This window comes from Pelodiscus sinensis, chromosome 14 (assembly GCF_052426305.1).
Source record: "Pelodiscus sinensis isolate ZL-2025 chromosome 14, ASM5242630v1, whole genome shotgun sequence".
Lineage (NCBI taxonomy): Eukaryota > Metazoa > Chordata > Testudines > Trionychidae > Pelodiscus > Pelodiscus sinensis.
The window spans coordinates 42,262,308-42,282,223 of record NC_143065.1 but is presented as its reverse complement, the minus strand read 5'-3'; positions in this window follow the sequence as shown (position 1 = coordinate 42,282,223).

Sequence of the window (19,916 nt, the reverse complement as noted above, 5' to 3'; positions counted from 1 at the left end):
ACAGACAGACTGGGCTGCTGGCTTTTCTCCCTCCCCGTAGATCTGCTGCCCTGGGCAATTTGTTCTGTTGCAGCAGCTCTCTGCTGAAGTGACTGGCGTCTGGTACATTTCAGAGCCGACGCCAGTCACTCTAGCAAAGAGCCACTTACCACATCTTTGGTAAATATTTTCTGCCGTGGTGCAGTCGTGCTCTTATAGGGCAGCCCTCTGATTTCGTCGTCATCTCCAATAACAACTCCAAGGGAGCAGTACAGAAATGCCACAAAATGCCAGTCAGCAAAAAGCTGCTGAGACGGAGCAAAAGTTTGGAGCAGCAGGAACAGGGGAAGGAAAAGGGGAAGCTGCCCCTGAATTTCCTAAGAAAATGAAAACTATGGATTCTGAGTTACTAGGGAGGATCATCAAAGTTAGAGTGAATGGGCCACTTCAAAGGGCTCATCTAAATGCATATGTTGGTCAAGCACCAGATATTCGGATGCTTCCCGAGACTCCATCCAATGTCAACCACCCCTATTTCTAATAATTCCCCTTTCTGGTTGGATTGCAGGTCTGCAAAGCTGGCTCTGGAATAAAGAGGTATGTGAACATGGAAAGTCATAGGGCTAGGAGAAAAGGAAGGCCTTGGTGCAGAGGGGTGTACCAAAGGGTGATCAACTTTAAATACACACAAGCGCACAATACTATACAATGTGCCATACTGGTAGCACAATTGCCTCTTTACATTCAGTAAAGTGTGTGTGTGTGTGTGTGTGTGTGTGTGTGTGTGTGTGTGTGTGTGTGTGTGTGTGTGGACAAAACTCCTAATTTCACACAGTGTGCTTCTGGTTAGCGCTAGGCCGAGTATTCTCTCTCCCCGTCTGGGGAAAACAGTAATTCCCCATCTAATTGCTCACCTCAGTGGCTCACTATAGCTCTCAGTCCAACCCCTCTACTTCAGGGACAAGCCGTACTCTGATTTCGCCACACTCATCATCGGCATAGCCAGGGGGAAAGGGAAGGGGAAAATCACTTAGTTTCTAATGGCCTCTCCGGACATGGAGGCAACAGACTAAATTCAGTTTCTCCCCTTCTAGCATGGGTATACTCCCCTTGGACTACTGGGGCAGGGTTCCTCCGAATCCCTCGCCTCTGCACCCACACAGTGCCTTCCTGATACCTGACAGCTTCACCACATTTCCTGCTCTCCTGCAGCTCAGCCTCCTCCCACCACTCCTGGCACATCACTAAACTGACTAAAGGGGAGGCTTTTAACCAGTTCCAGCTAGTCCTTGATTTGCTTCAGGTGTCCTAATCAAACCTAACTGTCTCAACTGGTTCTAGAAGGTTCTAGTTTGACTACAGTTGTCTTAATTAACCTGGAGTAGACCTTGTTCGGTTACCAGGGAAGCATAACTTGTTTAACCTGGTGCCAATATACCTACTTTCTGTTACTTTTTTGTAGCCATCTGGCCAAGGAATCAACAGAATCCTAGGTATTAACGGGAATAAACTCTGCTAAGAAAGGAAGATGTGGTTCAAAAGTCGCTCCAGTTTCCAGCCTGAGCTATGCTGTTGCCCATGATATGCCAGTAGAAAGAGAGTCCCTTGCCTGCATGCTATATCCATGTTGTACGTGTTTCACTGCTCTTGGTTTTGCTTTAGAAGAACAGAAGCAGTGTCTTAATTTCCCAAACATCCTTAACAAAAATCCTCCAAAGTAGAATGCCCTCTCCGACATTGCTATAAGATGTTCTATGCCTAGTTCTGGAAACCGACTTCTTTTTCTCTGTCTGGACAAAACAATCTCTTTGCAGGATCAAGATCAGTCAGATAATCCCTGGTAGTGATTCACAGAAAGCTCATCTCACCGACTGTGATCACATTTTAGATACTTAAAAAAAACCCATTAAAACTAATAGTTTTCCATGGCCCATCAGGTTATATACACTGGTAATATGTGTCAAGAACACCCTGCTTCTCATAAAGATCAAGTATGGAGGTGTACTGCCTATTTAAAAAGTCCTTTATATAAAAGTTTATGTTTCATCATCTGTTTCTTTTCGCTTAATTACTAAGTAGATAGCTATTAATTTAGCACTTCTCTACACCAAAGAAGATTAACTTAGAGCAAGAAAAATTGGGAGTAGGTGAGGTTGGTCCTGCTTTGGGCAAGGGGCTGGACTCGATGACTCCTGAGGTCTCTTCCAACCCTAGGATTCTATGATTCTAAATACAAGGAGGGTGGATGAAGGGTTTTTATTCATTTAGGGCCCCCAAAGCGGCCTGACATTTCTACAACACTTTCATTTGCACTCAGGACTATTTCAGTCATCACTGAAATGCATCCACCTCTGGATTGGAGCACAGCAGCTGTTTAACACTGCACAGAAGCTTAAGGCAGGAAAAAATTAAGAAGGAAGGCAAGTATTTTGGCTAAAACACCAGGGCTGCGTCTAGATTTGCATGATTTTCCAGAAATGCTTTTAACGGAAAAGTTTTCCGTTAAAAGCATTTTCAGAACAGATCATCTAGATTGGCACGGACGCTTTTACGCAAAAGCACTTTTTGTGGAAAAGCGTCTGTGCCAATGTAGACGTGCTTTTCCGCAAAAAAACCCCGATCACTTTTTTCGCGATTGGGGCTTTTTTGCGGAAAACAAATCTGAGCTGTCTACACAGGCCCTTTTGCACAAAAGTTTTGCGCAAAAGGACTTTTGCCCAAATGGGAGCAGCATAGTATTTCCGCAAGAACACTGACAATCTTACATGAGGTCGTCAGTGCTTTTGCGGAAATTCAAGCGGCCAGTGTAGACAGCTGGCAAGTTTTTCCGGAAAAGTGACTGATTTTCCGGAAAAACTGGCCAGTCTAGACACAGCCCAGGATTAGATCAGGATCTATATGTTCCCTGAAAGATGCAACTGTTAACACTTTCAAGCTGCCTAGCCCCATAATTGGGCACAGATTCAGTGCCTGGCTTAGACTTCCACTCGTATAATGTTATTCGACTGGGTCACAGTTTGGAAAAACAATAGAGTGGATCCCCAACTATCCAGACGGAGATGCCCCAAAACCTTCAGGTTACAAGAGGAGCTGGATCAGCATCCTTTGAAATGCAAGCTCGGGGTTTTCATATCCTACACCAGGAGTCAGCAATAATTTTTGAATGGGCGGCCACAGCAAGATTTTGGAATGTGGTCAAGGGTGGCTCTTTTCTATGGAGGAGGTGGCTAAAGGGCTGGATGCAGAAGGGAGCTTGGGGGAGGGGTTGGGGTGCAGGAGAGGATGGGTCTGGGCGGGACTTTGGATGAAGGAGGGGGTTGTGATCCGAAGGAAGGGTGTAGGAGAAGGTGCAGGATCTGCAATGGAGTTGGGAGCTGAGGGAGGAGGGTGCAGAGGGTTTGGGTGGTGCCCTGGAGCAGGGAGTTAGGGTGCAGGAGGGGGTGGGGTGCTAGATGCAGGCTCCGACCAGGAGGCGCTTACCTAAGCGGTTCCCAGCCAGCAGCCCAGGGGGACCCTCAGGCAGTCTCCCTGCCTGCCAGCCCCAGGCCAATCAAAGCGGCCGGCTGCTCCGTGTGCCTTCCTGCACTGCATACTGGGGGCAGGGGAGAGACTTCACACCCTAACCCCGCCCCCAGACCAATTATCGCAGCTCCTATTGGCCGAATATTGTCCTGGGGGCGGGGGCAGCAGGCAGAGTCTCCTCCCTCCCCAGGTGCATGGTGCAGAGAGTCCCTGCAGCCTGGGGTTGTGGCAGGCAGAAAGCCTCCTTGAGGGTCCCAGCGGGCCGTGGACTGGATCCAAGGGCTTGGCAGGCCAGTTTCGGCCGCAGGCTGTATCTTGCCCACCCCGCCTAAACGCAGCTATTGAATACATCCTACTAAATAATAACAGCCCTGATCACAGAGCGAGTTCGGAGTATCGTCATAAGACAAACAACCAATGTTGCTCTCTAAGGCCTAAAAGCAAGGGGAGCATTTTTATTAGTTGAGGTTTCTTTATTTTTTTTTATGGCCTTATCCACAAGCGCAGAGAGCCAGAGGGAATTCTTTGTTACTTACATTGAAGCAAAAAGCCAACCGACCACAGCAACACATCCACCCCTCGTATCGTTACTTCCCCAGGATTTATGTTATGCTCATTGTTAACCCTTGCCCAGTGCCGTTGCCCTCACCACACACCGAGAGCTCGATCGCTTCTAAGTAGCGCGAGTGCTAGTTGTTGTTATTGTGGAATTGGAAGTATATTTTCAGGAGACTAAAGGGAATATTTTGCCAACCAAGCAATGACTCTGATGTAATTGGTTGCTGCTACTGCTGCTCCCAGTGAAGACAATGGTGAAACTAACGTTGGATTTCAAAGGGAGTCCGGTGCTTAGAAATATATCACACTGTGATTACCTGGGATGCTCTTGCTCTCTGTGCTCAGACTTAACGTGGGGGTGGGATGTTGCTAATTAGGGCCCTCCTTCTTGGGGGTCTAACAGAACCTGAAATTGGCAACCTTTGGGTGAGGCATAAGGATCGCAATCCTGCTCCCTTAGGGCTTGTCTTCACTTATCCCAAGATCAACACTCCGGAGATCAATCTCCAGGGGTTTGATTTAGCGGGTCTACTAAGGACCTACTAAATCAACCGCTGATGGCATCCCCCTCAACTCCAGTACTCCACTAGGTCGTGAGGAGTAAGGGAAGTTGGCAGGAGAGTTTCTCCCATTAACCTGCCGCAATGGGGAATACCACAGAAATTCAACCTACACTAGTCTCGTAGCTGGAGTTGCGCATCTTAAGTCAACTTTCTCTTGTAGTGTAGACCAGGATGAAGTAGGAGTTTTGCCATTGACTTCAATGAAAGAAGGAGAGGCTTCACACTCTGTTGTAGATTTGGAGTAAGTAGATTTGGATATTTTCATTGGGCAGGAGCAAGGAGGTGGTAATAGCAGAGAATGGTCTATTCGCTGGGTATTGATCAGTAATGGATATTGGTAGGATGGCTGCAAAAATGACCCCAAACCTGGAGTCAAATTATACCAGCAGACGTCCACATGGTCAACTTCCTAGTATCCAAGGGGAGGCTCAACAGCTGGTCCCACTTACACCCATGAATGATCCTTATTTTACAAAGTGGCACTCAGTGGGATCCCTCCAAAAAGGGCTGCTGAGTCAACAGTGCGCCCTTGTAGCCAAGAAGGCTAACAGCATTAGGTGCATTAGGAGGAGCATTGCCAGCAGATCCAGGGGGCGTCTACACAGCAGCGTTATTTCGGAATAAAAGGCGTAATTCCCAAGTACCTTAGCGAGCATCTACACAGCAATTCCGTTATTTTGAAATAATATCGAAATAACTGTGGCTTATTCCAGAGTCTGTAAACCTCATTCCACAAGGAATAACGCCTCTTCCGAAACAGCTATTTTGGAATACCGGTAGTGTGGACCCTGCACTGCTGCTATTTCAAAATAGCTCCTCCCCAGGGTCATCCAAAGTAATTACTCTCCAGTGCTTCCTGGGGCTCTAAATTGAGCCTACTTTGGACTAATTTCGATGCTTCCCTGTAGTGTGGACGTGCTATTTTGAAATAAGCTATTTCAGAGTATTTCTTCCAGAATAGCTTCTTCCGAAATAAGAGTGCAGTGTAGATGTACCTAGGGACATGATTATTTCTTTTTATTCAGCATTGGTGAGGCCACATCTGGAGTACTGCGCCGAATACTCCCCTCCCATTACAGAAAGGATGTGGACACACTGGAGAAAGTCCAGTGGAGGGCAACAAAAATGATTAGAGGGCCAGAGCACGTGACCTACAAGGAGAGGCTGAGGGATTTGGGCTTATTTATTCTACAGTAGAGATGAGTGAGGGGGGATTTGAGAGCAGCCTGAAGGGGGGTTCTAAAGAGGACAGAGAGAGGCTGTTCCCCATGGTGACATATGACAGAACGAGGCCCAGGGATCTCAAGTTGCAATGGGGGAGGTCTAGGTTGGATATTAGGAAAAACTATTTCCCTAGGAGAGTGGGGAAGCACTGGGATGGGTTCCCTAGGAAGGTGGTGAAAGAAAGGTTTTAAGTCTCAGCTGGGATGATTTAGTTGGGATTGATCCTGCTTTCAGCAGGGGGTTGGACTCAATGGCCTCCTGAGGTCTCTTCCGAGTCTATGATTTGAAGAACATTTATCTCTACCCAAATAAACACTTAGTTAATGAAACAGAGGGTATGTCTACACTAGCCCCCTAGTTCAAACTAGGGAGGCTCATGTAGGCATTCAAACTTGCAAATGAAGCCCACGATTTAAATATCCCGGGCTTCATTTGCATGTTCCCGTCCGGCTGCCATTTTTAAATGCCACTAGTCCGGAATAACTGCCCGCGGCTACACGCGGCAGTTAAACGGTAATTCAAACTAAGTCCTTAGTTCGAATTACCTGTTACATCTCATTCCAGGACTTAGTTCAAATTACCGTTTAACTACCGCGTGTAGCCACGGGCAGTTAGTCCAGACTAGTGGCATTTAAAAATGGAGGCCAGATGGGAACATGCAAATAAAGCCCAGGATATTTAAATCCCGGGCTTCATTTGCAAGTGTGAATGCCTACATTAGCCTCCCCAGTTCAAACTAGGAGGCTAGTGTAGACATACCCCAGAGAGACTAGGAGGCTTTTAAAACAGGTTTTAAGCAGCTATGCATACTCAAGCAGTCAAGAATGTTAGAGATCCTTGCACCCTGTATCTCCTGAGTATTGGCCGGTTCCCTTTAGCAGCTAATCTCACTGACCCTTGCTACATTACCCCCAGTGAAATAAACGTGCATGATGTTTGGTTACACTGAGGATCCCTCCTCTGTTTTGCTGATGGGTTGAGTTGTGTATTGCAGGCTGCACTTGCTACAAAGAGTTAAGATTTCACTTCTCCGCCTGTTTTTGCTGCTATTCACATGTCAGTGCCTGTCATTTGTTTAGTCAATAGGACATGTCCAAGGGATGGAGACAGACTGGGTTAGTCATTCTGACCGTGGGTCGCCAGTCACTGAGAACTGCCTGAGGTCATTTCCAGATACACCACTAACAATGAGAGGGAATCTAGACCCAGGAGACGTGCAGGAAATAGAGCTCAGATTAAAGACAGAGATAGTCCTTTACAAACGTACATTGGAAGAATGTTCCCGATGTTCTGTCAACAGAGTTTCTTCCTCGATCAAGACTGTCTTTCTATTTTGAGTCTGTTTTCAAACCAAAAATGGTAATCTCGTGGCTTAATGACACCCAGCCAACCTGCACTTCCCTGCGCTGCAGTTTGAGCCGTAGGAGCTAGGCTTAAGGAAATGAACCTTCCCAAAGTGGTTTTAAACAACATCTCCTTGTCGTGGGAAGTCTCTGACGGGTTTGTGTCTTTGACCAGATACATCACTTGGCATTAAACCTAGTCTGGAGCCAGGCCTCCTGCCACCATTCCAGGCTCTCTGCGCTGACAATTAACACGGGGACAACTCGAGACAAGCCACGAGGCTAGACCATGAATGGGCTTGACTCCAGGAGTGAGATATGAGCCGTGGCAGAAACGGGCCCTCTCTTTGCACCCCATAGTGACGGCTGGCTCAGCATTTAACAGTTCTCCCATTTTATTCAAGGGGTTTGAACTGAAGCCATAGCCATTTGCTTTTTTCTCTTGAAGCAAACTGGGGGTCATGGGAAATCCCTGTGGTCGCTGATTTATTGGAGGGGTCAGGAAGACAAAACCAAAAAGCAAATTAGGATGCGTTTTGTAACTGGAAACCAGCTTCATGTTTTAAACTAACTCTGAGCAAACTATTCACCTTCTGCTAGGGTTGCCAGATACCTTCACAAAAAATCCCGAATATGGCGTGAGAGCAAACTTGTTGAGAAAAAAAAAGGGGGTCGCTGCGCCTTTAAATTCTTGTGTTCTCTGCTCATCACTTGCCCCCTGCCCACCGCTCTCCACAGTGGGGCAAACATGTCCCTGCCGGCCTTCCGTCCGAGAAAACAGAAAATACAGGACATTTTACATGTCCAGTATTTTCTGGGTTTTTTTGTTTTTACTAGACAGAAGACGCAATTACTGGATTGTCCAGCTGAAAACCAGACACCTGGCAACCCTACCTTTGGGTGCCTTCGGGTGTTTTGGGAAAACATCAGTAACTCCCACGTTATTGGGTTAGAAGTCTGATTTCCCCTCCACGTGCACTGTCTGACCCATGGCAGCCGTGGATTCGTAGTATGCGTTAAAACACTGTATATTACATGAGCTGCATAGATCCCATTGGAGCACACCGCCTCAGTGCCGTTAAACAACACGACATTAAAGCACACAGGGTCTACCCAGACCAATTAAGTTGTAGCACGTTAGCGCGCTTTAGAAATCACTCTCAATAGTGCATGCAGCGGCTCTGGCGACAAGCCCCAAAATTCCACCAGGCTTTTATCAAACCCAGCCAGATAACAAGCAGCGTCACGTGCCAGGCAGATGGACATAATGGGTGTGGCACAGAAGAAGCAGTCATCATCCACTGGTTCTGCAAAAGCAAGGGTTAAATTCTGCCCTCCGAGGCGCGTACCCCTTAACTGCTGTGTGTCTAACACCAGGGGCTAAGGCAAGACTTGGAACGTCTGGGTCTGTGTGGTGGATTATAATAGCTCCTTCAAGACACGGGCTCAGGCAGTTGACCAGGCACTGCTGAACTGAGGGTGTGACTGACATGCGACAGAACAAAGGGCCTTCTGATTAACTACACCCATGGCCACCAGAAGTCGTAGGTGCTGTTTTTATGGAGCTACTTATGTCCATACTGCAGCGCCGAGTCGCAGAGACTGACTCAGGCTTGTGGGCAACTTGGCCAGCCTGAGTTATATGACAACTCTGTTGGGGTTCGTCTACACAGCAGCACTATTTCGGAGTACCAGACGTTATTCTGAAATAACAGAGTGTGTGTCTACACTACAAGCCTTTATTTTGAAATAATGGTGAGCTGAAGGACTTCTTGCTCCGATTATGGTAACCCTCATTTCACGAGGACTAAGGGAAGTTGAAGGAAGAGTGCTCTTCCTTCGACTTACTGCTGTGTAGACAGCACCAAAAGCCAAATTAAGCTATTTCGACGTAAGCTATGCAATTGATGTAGCTGAAGTTGCCTAGCTTAATTCGACTCTAGCCCTGCTGTGTAGACGTACCCTTAAACAACTGGGACAAAAAGCCAGACAGCCAGTATAACCAGGGAGAGTAACCCCTGGGGAGAAGGACCCTCTAGCCCAGCGGTTTTCAAACTTTTTTCCTCATGACCCAGTTGAAGAAAATGGTTGATGCGGTGACCCCGCATAGTTTAGAGTGTGGGCTCTGGAGAGGGCTGAGGATGAGAGCTTTGGAGGGTAGGAGGGGGCTCCGGCTTTGGGGAGGTCAAGGCTGGGGCAGGAGGGGCTTACCTTGAGCAGCTAGCATCCTTGCCCCAGAAGCAGCCAGCAGCAGGTTTCCAGCCAATGGGAGCGCAGAGCTAGTGCTCAGGGCAGGGGCAGTGTGGGGAACCCTGTGCACTCTCTGCCCTCCCCACCCCCTGCAGGAGCCGGACCTGCTGCCGACTGCTTCTGGGATGCAGCGTAGTCTGTGGTGCAGGACAGTCAGGGAGCTGCCTTAGTCCCCACCACTACCCGCTGCTCACCTGATCCCCCTGCAGCAATGAGATCCGGTGGCCGACATTCCACCGCTCACTGCTGGGTTACAACCCGCGGTTTGAAAACCCCTGAGCTAGTAGGCAAGGCTGCCACAGTGCTCCTGCACTATCCCCTCTTTTCAAGTCTTGGTGCCTAACTGCACCCGCACCCAGCTGACAACATGACTTCCGCTTGTATTCCTATGTTCTTAGAAGAGAAACAAAAGTGTTGCTAGTTTCACCCTACTGCATTGTTCTTTGTCTGCTCTGGACAGTACCGACACTGAGAGCAGTAGGAATATGCTGCCGTTCGGAGCCAGTCTCCCTTTCAGAACTGAGGCTACATTTTCATTTAATCACTACCCGGCGTTGTCACTGTAGCAGCAGCATAGAATAACGTGTGCCAGAAAAGAGGAAAGGAGGGAAAAGCAGATGGAAAGCCATTTTTGAAAAAAGAAGAAAACCAGTTCTTTTGGATTTTCAGTTTTCCTGAATTCTTATTTTGTATTCATTGTAAGAGGGCATGAGGGAGCGCATGCAATCTTATTTAAGGACATTCATTAGGAAATGTAATTACTTATTTTAGGACTGACATGATAAAAAAAATTGTGATTAATCGTGTGATTAAAAGATAATCACAATCATGCAATTAATCACACTCTGAAACAATAATAGAATATCATATATATCAATATTTTGGATGTTTTTCACATTTTCAAATATATTGATTTCAGTTACAACACAGAATACTTTATAAAAGGTGCTCACTTTATATTTTTATTATAAATATTTGCACTCTAAAAACAAAATAAATAATATTTTTCAGTTCACTTAATACAAGCACGTTAGTACAATCTCTTTATCATGAAAGTACTTACAAATGTCGAATCAAGTACAAAAATAACTACATTCAAAAGCAATGCAAAACTTTATAGCCTACAAGTCCACTCAGTCTTACTTTTTTGTTCAGCCAATTGCTCAGACAAACAAGTTTATATTTGCAGGAGATAATGCTGCCTACTACTTGCTTACAATATCACCTGAAAGTGAGACCAGGCATTTGCATGGCATTGCTGAAGCTTGTTTTGAAAGATATTTACATGCCAGATATGCTAAGGATTCATGAGTCCCTTCATGCTTCAACCACCACTCCAGAGGATGGGTCCAATCTGATGGCGGGTTCTGCTCAATAACAACCCAAAGCAGAATGGACTGACACACATTCATTTTCATCATCTGAAGCAGATGCCATCAGCAGAAGACTGATTTTCTTTTTTGGTGATTTGAATTCTGTAGTTTCCATGTTGGAGTATTGCTTGCTCTTTTACAAATCTGAAAACATGCTCCACATCTCGTTCCTCTTAGATTTCTTTGTGTTTTGTCAACTCTGCTGTGAAAGTGTTCTTAAAATGAACCACATGTGCTGGGTCATTATCCCAGACTGAAATAACATGAAATATATGGCAGAATGTGGGCAAACAAAACCAGAGACATAGAGTTCTCCTCCCGAGGGGTTCAGTCCCAAATTTAATTAACACATTTTTAAAAAATAAGCAACATAAGCAGGGAAGCATGTCCTTTGGAATGGTGGCCAATGAATGACGGAACATACTAATGATTAGCATATCTGGCACATAAATACCTTGCAATGCCAGCTACCAAAGTGCATGTGAACATCTGTTCTTACCCTTAGATGGCGTTGTAAATAAGAAGCAGGCAGCATTGCTGCAAATATAAACAAACTTGTTTGTCTTAGCGATTGGCTGAACGATAAGAAGGACTGAATGGACTTGGAGGCTCTAAAATTGTATAGAGTTTTGTATTGTTTTGTTTTGAGTGCAGTCATGTATCAAAAGCTATATTTGTAAATTGCAAATAAAGATCTTGCATTACAGTACCTGTATGAGGTGAACTGAAAAATATTATTTCTTTTGTTTATCACGTTTATAGTGAAAATATTGGTAATAAAGCAAAGTGAGCAGTGCACATTTCATATTCTGTGTTGAATTGATATCAATATATTTGAAAATGTAGAAAAACATCCAAAAGATTTAATACATTTCAGTTGACATTCTATGGTTTAACAGTGCAATGAATTGCAATTCCGTTTTTAAATCGCAATTAAGTTTTTTATTTCATTGAGTGAGCTAACTGCAATTAATAGACAGTCCTAATTTATCTATAATGCAGTTATGCCTAGATGCCTCAGCTGATGTCTGGGCCCCACTGTGGTGTTCACCCTACAGACACATAGGCCTGGTCTACACCTCACACTCAGGTCAACCTGCCAACATAGCTCAGGGCTGTGAAAAATGTATACCCCTGAGAAAGCTGACCTAAGCCCTGGTGTACATACTCTTGGTCTGACAAAAAAATTCTTCCGTTGACTTAGCTACCACCCCTCAGAGGGTGGTTTTACAACAGTGATGGAATAACCCATTCCATCAGTATAGCAAGTGTCCATACTATCATGCTGCTGGAGCGTAAATGTAGCCAAAATAAGAGGCAGTCACTGCTCCAAAGAGCTCACAGTCTAAATAGACGAAAGGTAAAGTAGAAGTGAAATGATCTGTCCACAGTCTCACAGAGAAACTGAGCACAGAACCCAGCTTTTGTGATGCTTAGCCCAATGCCCCACTCACTAAACCATGCTGCCTTTCTGTTTTTCCGTGAAGATTTCATTTGTTTCGGTCCCTAAAGAAAACACCAAAGGAAAAAAAATCCCTGTCTGGGATTCCATTGGCTTTTCAGTGCTTTTAATGGGCTTGATCCATCAGAAGCAGAGGTACTCACACCTCAAACGATCCGAGTCCAAGGGAAAAACACAAAGTCAGTAAGGGGATACAGCATGTGGTCTACATTAAAAACGGGAATTTGCTCCAAGCTTTGTGCAGGCTGTTCAGCAGTATTCTGGTTCTGCTTCTGACATGCTCAAAGCTGCGGAAGAGAGTGGGGACTCAGAGGCGCTCCATAGCTCCCCAATGCTGGCTTTGTCCTTTGGGTCAGCTCCCATCCAGAGATCGTTGTCACTCAGATTATTGTCTTCAGGGCTGGTTTTCCTCTTACCTACGTGGGTTTCCCACTGGTGTGACCCTACTGCCTTCAACTGAGTTGTTGTTCGTTGGCGCCGATGTGTGTGAAAGGAAAATAGTACATTTGGCTTTGTCTTCGTTAGGAAAATGGTGGCCCTCAGTTCATCTCTGGTGTGTTCTTCACCTAGACTAGCTCTGTTGTGTAGCCCTCTTTTCCATCCTCTTGCTGAGCCTGGTTAGCTGCTCAAATGGGAGTACAAGGGACTGGTCCTATCTGCATTATGGCTAGCACCTTTGCTGCCGGGGGTGGAACTGGACTGGTCAGAAGCCTCTGTCCTGGTGTAGACATACTCTCTGTGTTTCCTGTTTGTAAATATCTTTGCCCTTTCCTCATCCCTGCATTTCAGAGACGGCTCAGATATTGCAGTGCAAGAATGTCAGAAGGGACATACAGGGTCAAACCAGAGGTCCATCCAGCCCAGTATCTTGTCTTCCAACAACGGCCAATGTCAGGTGCCCCAAAGGGAACAAACAGAATGGGTAATTGCCAAGTGATCCATCCCCTATCACCCAGTTTCTGGAAAACAGAGGTTAAGGACACCATCCCTGCCAATCCTGGCTAATAGCCATTGATGGACCTATCCTCCATGAATCCTCTTTTTTGAATCCTGATCTTCACAGCATCCTCTGGCAAGGAGTTCCACAGGTTGATTGACTGTTGTGTGAAGAAATACTTCCTTTTGTTTGTTTTAAATCTGCTACCTGTTAATTTCATTTGGTGACTCCTAGTTCTTGTGTTATGGGAGAAAGTAAATAAGTTTTCCTCATTTACTTTCTCCACATCTGTCATGATTTTATAGACCTCTATCTCATCCCCCCTTAGTCTCCTCTTTTCTAAGCTGAAAAGTTCCAGACTTTTTAGTCTCTCCTTGTATGGCAGCCGTTCCGTACCCCTCATCATTTTGTTGCCCTTTTCTGAACTTTTTCCAATGCCAAGATATCTTTTTTGAGATGAGGCAACCACATCTGCATGTAATATTCAAGATGTGGGCATACCATGGATTTATATCTATCCCCTTTTTAATGATTCCTAGCATTCTGTTTGCTAAGGAGAGAAAATCAAAGAGACACTTAAAAGAAAGCATGTTACAAATCCATTGTCAGCATAAAAATCTTCTGAGACCACTATCTCTTTCCGATAATTAAACTAAAGAGTCCAGTGAAACTAGATTCAGATGTGCTCTCACTGTCAAGACTCCGAGAATACTCACAAAATGGAAACATGCAGTGAGAGAGGCAGATCCCTCTAAGTGTGAGAAAACCTGTGGACAGGGTGAGGTGAGTGCTAGAGCTAAGAGGAGAAAGGTCACTCAATTTTGTGGAGGAGATATTTCAAAATCTGGTCGCCTGCCAACTCAGAACAAAACCCAACAATTTTGACATTCTTCATGAAAGGAAATGGAGCCCTAGCTCCAGGGCAGTCTGCTTGGTGGGATGCCATGGAGACAGGGATGTTGAAAGAGCTAGGAGCATAGGCTGCCGTATGTCTAGGATCTCTCCTCATCAGTCTGCCATGTTTTGAAACTTGCTAGGTTCCATAAGAACGTCATCAAAACGGAACCCTCGCCCACAACACATTTCAATTTTGACTAACCAGCCACTTCTCTTGTGATGAAAGAACGTTTCATCGGAGTCTTTCCAATCGGCTAGAGCCAACAGCTTCAGTGGGCCATCAGCCCACACCTACAGATTTTGCTGCAGAATGTTTCTAGCCCTCGCAGTTGTGGGGAAAACTTAGAAAACGTGACCCAGCATGGAGTGATGTCTATCACGAACTGGCAAACAGCCTGGAACAATCACTCTGAGAAGTGGGAATTATCCCATTCATCTAAATCTGATGTTGACTCTGACACCCAAAGAAGACAGTCTGCTATCTATTAGACAACTCAAAAGGTGGAGATGCTATAAAATAACTGGAATTTAATATCAACTTAAATAACACAGGGAAGGCAACTGTGTTTAGTTTCAGGTGTGATTCATGAGAAACCTCAATCTTGCTAATTTATCTGAGGCTGCTGCTGAATTTCCACTGGAGTTGCTGCTGTATCAAGGACTCCTGCTCTAACAGTTAGGTCCAGTTTAGCCCAAGGTACCTGGGCCTTGATGATACTCTACGGGAATTGATACGCAAGTCGATTCCTTTAATTTCATTATAGAGACACACCAGAGGCTGGTGAACTAGGCAGGGAACTAAGAACCAGGAACACTTGAGTTCTGAGACTGATTTACCTCTGTGACCTTGGGGAACTCACTTAGTCTCAGTGCCGTCTCATCCCTATCTATCAAATATGATTTATAACACCGAGCTATCTCTGTGGGGTGTTGGGAGTGGATATTAATGGCTGAAATATAGATTTGTTTTAATAAACATTTGAAAACATCTCAAATGTTTCTGAACGATCCCTCTGCTTCTTTCCATGTGACTTTGGCCCAGAACATAGACGGTATAAAGGCATTTCCCATTGAAATCAATGGAAGTTAGGTGCCTTTGAGGATTTGGGCCTTTCCCGAGGAGCTGTTTGCTCTGGCTTCCCATCATTTACCTGAGGATGTGCTACCTCTGTTGCCAAAGCAACCATAACACTTCTACTTTCACCAGGGACCAATAACCTGCCTCAAATAAATGAAGAGACATATAGAAACCATTCTCTGCTTCTGACATAGCTACATCTTACACTGACAGGGTGGCTGCATCTACATTGCCACGATCTTGCGCCAAAGCGGCTGCTTTTGTACAAAAACATGCTGCCTGTCTACACTGGCCACGAGTTCTTGCGCAAGAACACTGACCTTCTAATGTGTGAAATCAGTGCTTCTTCTTCAAGAACTAAGATGCTCCCACTCAGGAATAAGCCCTCTTGTGCAACTGTTCTTGCGCAAGAAAGCCCGATGGCTAAAATGGCCATCAGAGCTTTCTTGCCCAAGAAAGCATCTACACTGGCACGGATGCTCTTACGCAAAAGCACATCTCTTGCACAAAGGCACATGCCAGTGTAGATGCTCTCTTGCGCAAATACCCTAAAGCAAAAACTCTTGCGTTAAAGAGTATTTGCGCAAAATCTTGCCAATGTAGACGTAGCCGGTATGTCTAGACTACATGGCTCCGTCGACAGAGCCATGTAGATGAGGTTTCTAGACATAGGGAAATGAAGCAGCGATTTAAATAATTGCTACTTCATTTACATCAAAATGGCCACCATGCTGTGCCAGTCAGCTGTTTGGCGGCACAGCACAGTAGTCTGGACGCTCCGAGGTCGACAAGGGAAGCCCTTGTCAACTGCCCGTTATGCCTCGTGGAATGAGGTTTACTGGGTCTCTTGTCGACTGCGGAGCGTCCAGACTACCGCACTGTGCCGCCAAACAGCTGATCGGCACAGCGCAGCAGCCATTTTGATGTAAAAGTGGCGATTATTTAATGAAGTGGCCATGTAGTTTAGACGTACCCACATTGACCAAGAGAATTTTAACCAGAAAGTTGATCTCCATAAAATACACTATTCCTGCTATAGGACATTGGAGTAGAATAGATCCTTTAGACTATAAGCTCTTTGAAACAGGAGTTTGCTGTTTTTGCTGTTCACCTGTTGTACAGAGCCATGGACCCTTCTTTAATAAATCACCAGTGTGTAGATCATTCATTCGTCTACCCTGGGGAGCAATTCTGGGGGTTCATCTCCACTTACTGGGAGAGCAACACTGCAGAGATCGATCTCCCGGGGTTTGATTTAGTGGGTCTAGTAAGGACCTTCTAAATCGACCACTGATTGTGCCCTCATTGACTCCGGTACTCCAGTGTCACGAGGAATAAGGGAAATTGATAGGAGAGTTTCTCCCATCTACCTCCCACAGCAGGGATGCCGCAGGATGTCGAGCTAAGGTATTTCAACTCCAGTTAAGCCATTCACATAGTTGAAGTTGCGTATCTTAGTTCAACTTTCTCCTCTAATGTAGACCTGGCCTAAGTTAAAGGCCCAAACCTGGATGTCTCAACACATAGGCCAAGTCCAGGTAAACAGACCCTTCTCGTGTGCTTCAGGATATCATCAGGAGGGTGCAAAGTGAGGCTGAAGGAACCCAGAGTGGAACTGTTGGAACTGAAAGATGGCTGCAAGCTGATGTCTTGCTTTGTTGCTAAAACATGCAGGACATTTCTGTGCTAGTGAAAGTCTCATTAAAACTCTTCCCTTATACTTCAGCCCAGAGGTACCCATTCTGCTTTGGAAATGCATGTAGCTGGCATACATTGACAAATAGCAATGAAAAAAACACTCTTTCTACTATCAGCTGACAAAACCCCAGTGGATTATACCATGGGAGATTATTTTAGACTTATGCAGGATAGGAGCAAAACGAGTGAGCCGGATGCTTTTCCTGATGAAAAGCACAGCTAGGGATAACCTACGGACACAGAAAAGGCTTATGTGCTTTATTCTTACAATTAACTTTAAAAAGAAAAGAGAGGAGGATGCAATTGTATCTCCATTGGTTTGTGGAGTTCATGATGCAGCTGTCAATGAGAGCAAACATTTTCTCCCCTGGTTCTTTTCATCTGAGATGGTTTTATTTGCCGAGATAGGCAGAACACTTCAAAGGAAAAATAAAGAAACACAATTTTAATAGCAAACAGAAGATGCTGGACTTCCAGGATGTCAAACTACTTCAGTGCTACTAAGGGCCTAGTCTGAAACTCGTTGGTGTCATGTGACTTTGATAGTCATGTGATCAGATCCTGTGAGGACTGCTATCTGGCTGCCCCGCCATCTGTCCTTCTGCTCATCTTGCTCTGCTGTATCTTGATTGTTACTGGGAGGGGCTTTGGTTGGATTTTCTCCCCTTGTTTATGAGAGCCTCTGGGGGAGCTGCACATAATAGAACAAACCCCAAAAGATAAGGCTAGTTTAATTCATGATGGATGAAGACGAATGAAGAGAATTATCCCTTATGCCAGGGATAGGCAATACAATGGTGGCAGTTCACCAAGGTTAGCCCCTGGCGGGCTGCCTGCTATATTTACCTGCATCTCTGCACGTACTGGCGTTTGCAGCTCCTATTGGCCAGGAACCACAATCCATGGCAAAAGGGAGCTGAGAGCCCCCTACTTGCAGACGTGCAGGTAAATACAGCAGTATGGCAGCCCACTGGGGGAAGGGATAGCTCAGTGGCTTGAGCACTGGCCTGCTAAACCCAGGGTTGTGAGTTCAATGCTTGAAAAAGCCATTTAAGAATCTGGGGCAAAATCTGTCAGGGATGGTACTTGGTCCTGCTGTGAGGGCAGGGGACTGGACTCCATGACATTTCAAGGTCCCTTCCAGCTCTAGGAAACAGGCATCTCCATTCATATATTTAACCCTGGCAGACCAGATCCAGCTCGTGGGCTGATATTTGCACACCCCTGCTCTATGCAGAAGGCCAACACAAAGCTTAGGGTTTAAATGGGACTTAATTGTGGTATAGTTCTTTTGTAGACCCTCTGACTTTCACCTGTACCACGTATGCCTTTGGTAACAGTAATGAGGGTCAAATTCACATCAACGCACCAACATTTGGATTCCATCAAATAATAAACCGTGCTGTGTGTAAAGCTTCTTTCTTTGATTCTCCTGCCGGATTCCTAAATCAGTGACTTGGCTATGAGCAGACTGATGTTCAAGAGAGTCCTGAATACTCCTCACACTTCTCTCACTGCAGTGCTTCTATGTCAGATCACATCACATACTTTACGCCATGGCTTCGCTCTCTTAAGAGCTCTGCTTCGCAGGGAAAGGTAAAACAATACAGCGTTTGGAGCCTAACTTCTGAATGGAGGGTTTGGATATTGTTTTCTTTTCCTGTTTTGTTTTGCACAGAATATTTCCCCTCTACGGAGTCACTGAGACTCCACAGACAGACTATTAATAAACTTTTTAATTGCTTTTGATAGTCCAAGCCAAAGGCTGAATTTAGAGGGGGAAGGAACATACAATTGCACAGAGCTTTTCATCACAATGAACATATAGTGATTATGCACCACTGAATGACAACCGTCTCTGTGGTGGCACACAGGAGCTGTTTAACACAACAGAGTCTAGTCTACTGATCCCTGAACTTAACTGAAACGACGTTCTCCATACACAGCACATGATTTTTTTTTTCTAGCTTGGATACCGTCTGGTGGCTTTCGTCAGTGCTTTTTGGTCAACTAAGAAATGGCCATATCAAAGGGGAGAAAGAGTGGTCTTGTGGTTAAAGCACAGAGCTGGGAGACAGGAGTCTAGCCAGGGATCTGAAGCCATCCTTGTTTGGCATCAACAGTTCCCTCCCGGCCCCATCAGAAACTGCCGCATGTAAGCTGTCGTTTTTAGAAAGAAAATAGTAGTTATTTTGGAGCCTAGACTTCTACTCAACCAACTCCTGTGTGCCAAAGTACAACTTGCCTTGTCTACAGCAGAGGTTTGGAAGATGTTAATTACAATACGCTGGCTAATGCATCTGAAACCCCTCCCCCACCCTGCCCGCCCACCTTTTAATCATAGTCTAGACATACCCTTAGAGGAAGAACCAGAAATAGATCCCAGATCTGACTCCGGGGCAAAAACCAGTTCAAGAAAATTATAGTCTCCAGTGAGAACTGAGGGTACCGTGTACCAGGTAGGAGTGGGAGAACGCTGGCAAGTTCCACTAAAATGACACATCTGTCTCAGACTTGAAGAATAATTTGTCATTAAGGCCTGCATGTGTCTGAGTTGTGCATGTAAAATGCCAGATGCTCACAGTCAGTACTTGGGGCACATGCAGATTTGCACACACCCTCACACACACACCGGGTCTTTTGTGCACATGCCTTTAGTATGCGCTTTTATAAAATTGGGGCAATTTTTGTCCTTTGCATTTCTACAGTTTATGTAATTTCAGCTGTGTTGAATTATAGCCATTTATTAAGTACTTGGTTCAGGGAGAAACAAAAAGATTGAGGCTATGTGTAGACTGCAGGCTTCATACGCAAGAAAGCTTTTATCGGAAGAGATCTTCTGCAAAAATTTCTTGTGCAAGAGCACGTCCACACTGCAAAAGTGCATTGAAAAAGCAATGCACTTTTGTGAAAGAGAGTGTTCAGACTGCACGGACACGCTCTCGAAAGTAAGCTCTGATTTCTATGCACAGAATGGCCACCAGGGCACCTGTGCTTTTTCCTCTTTCCGTGCAAAAAACCCCTCTTCCCCA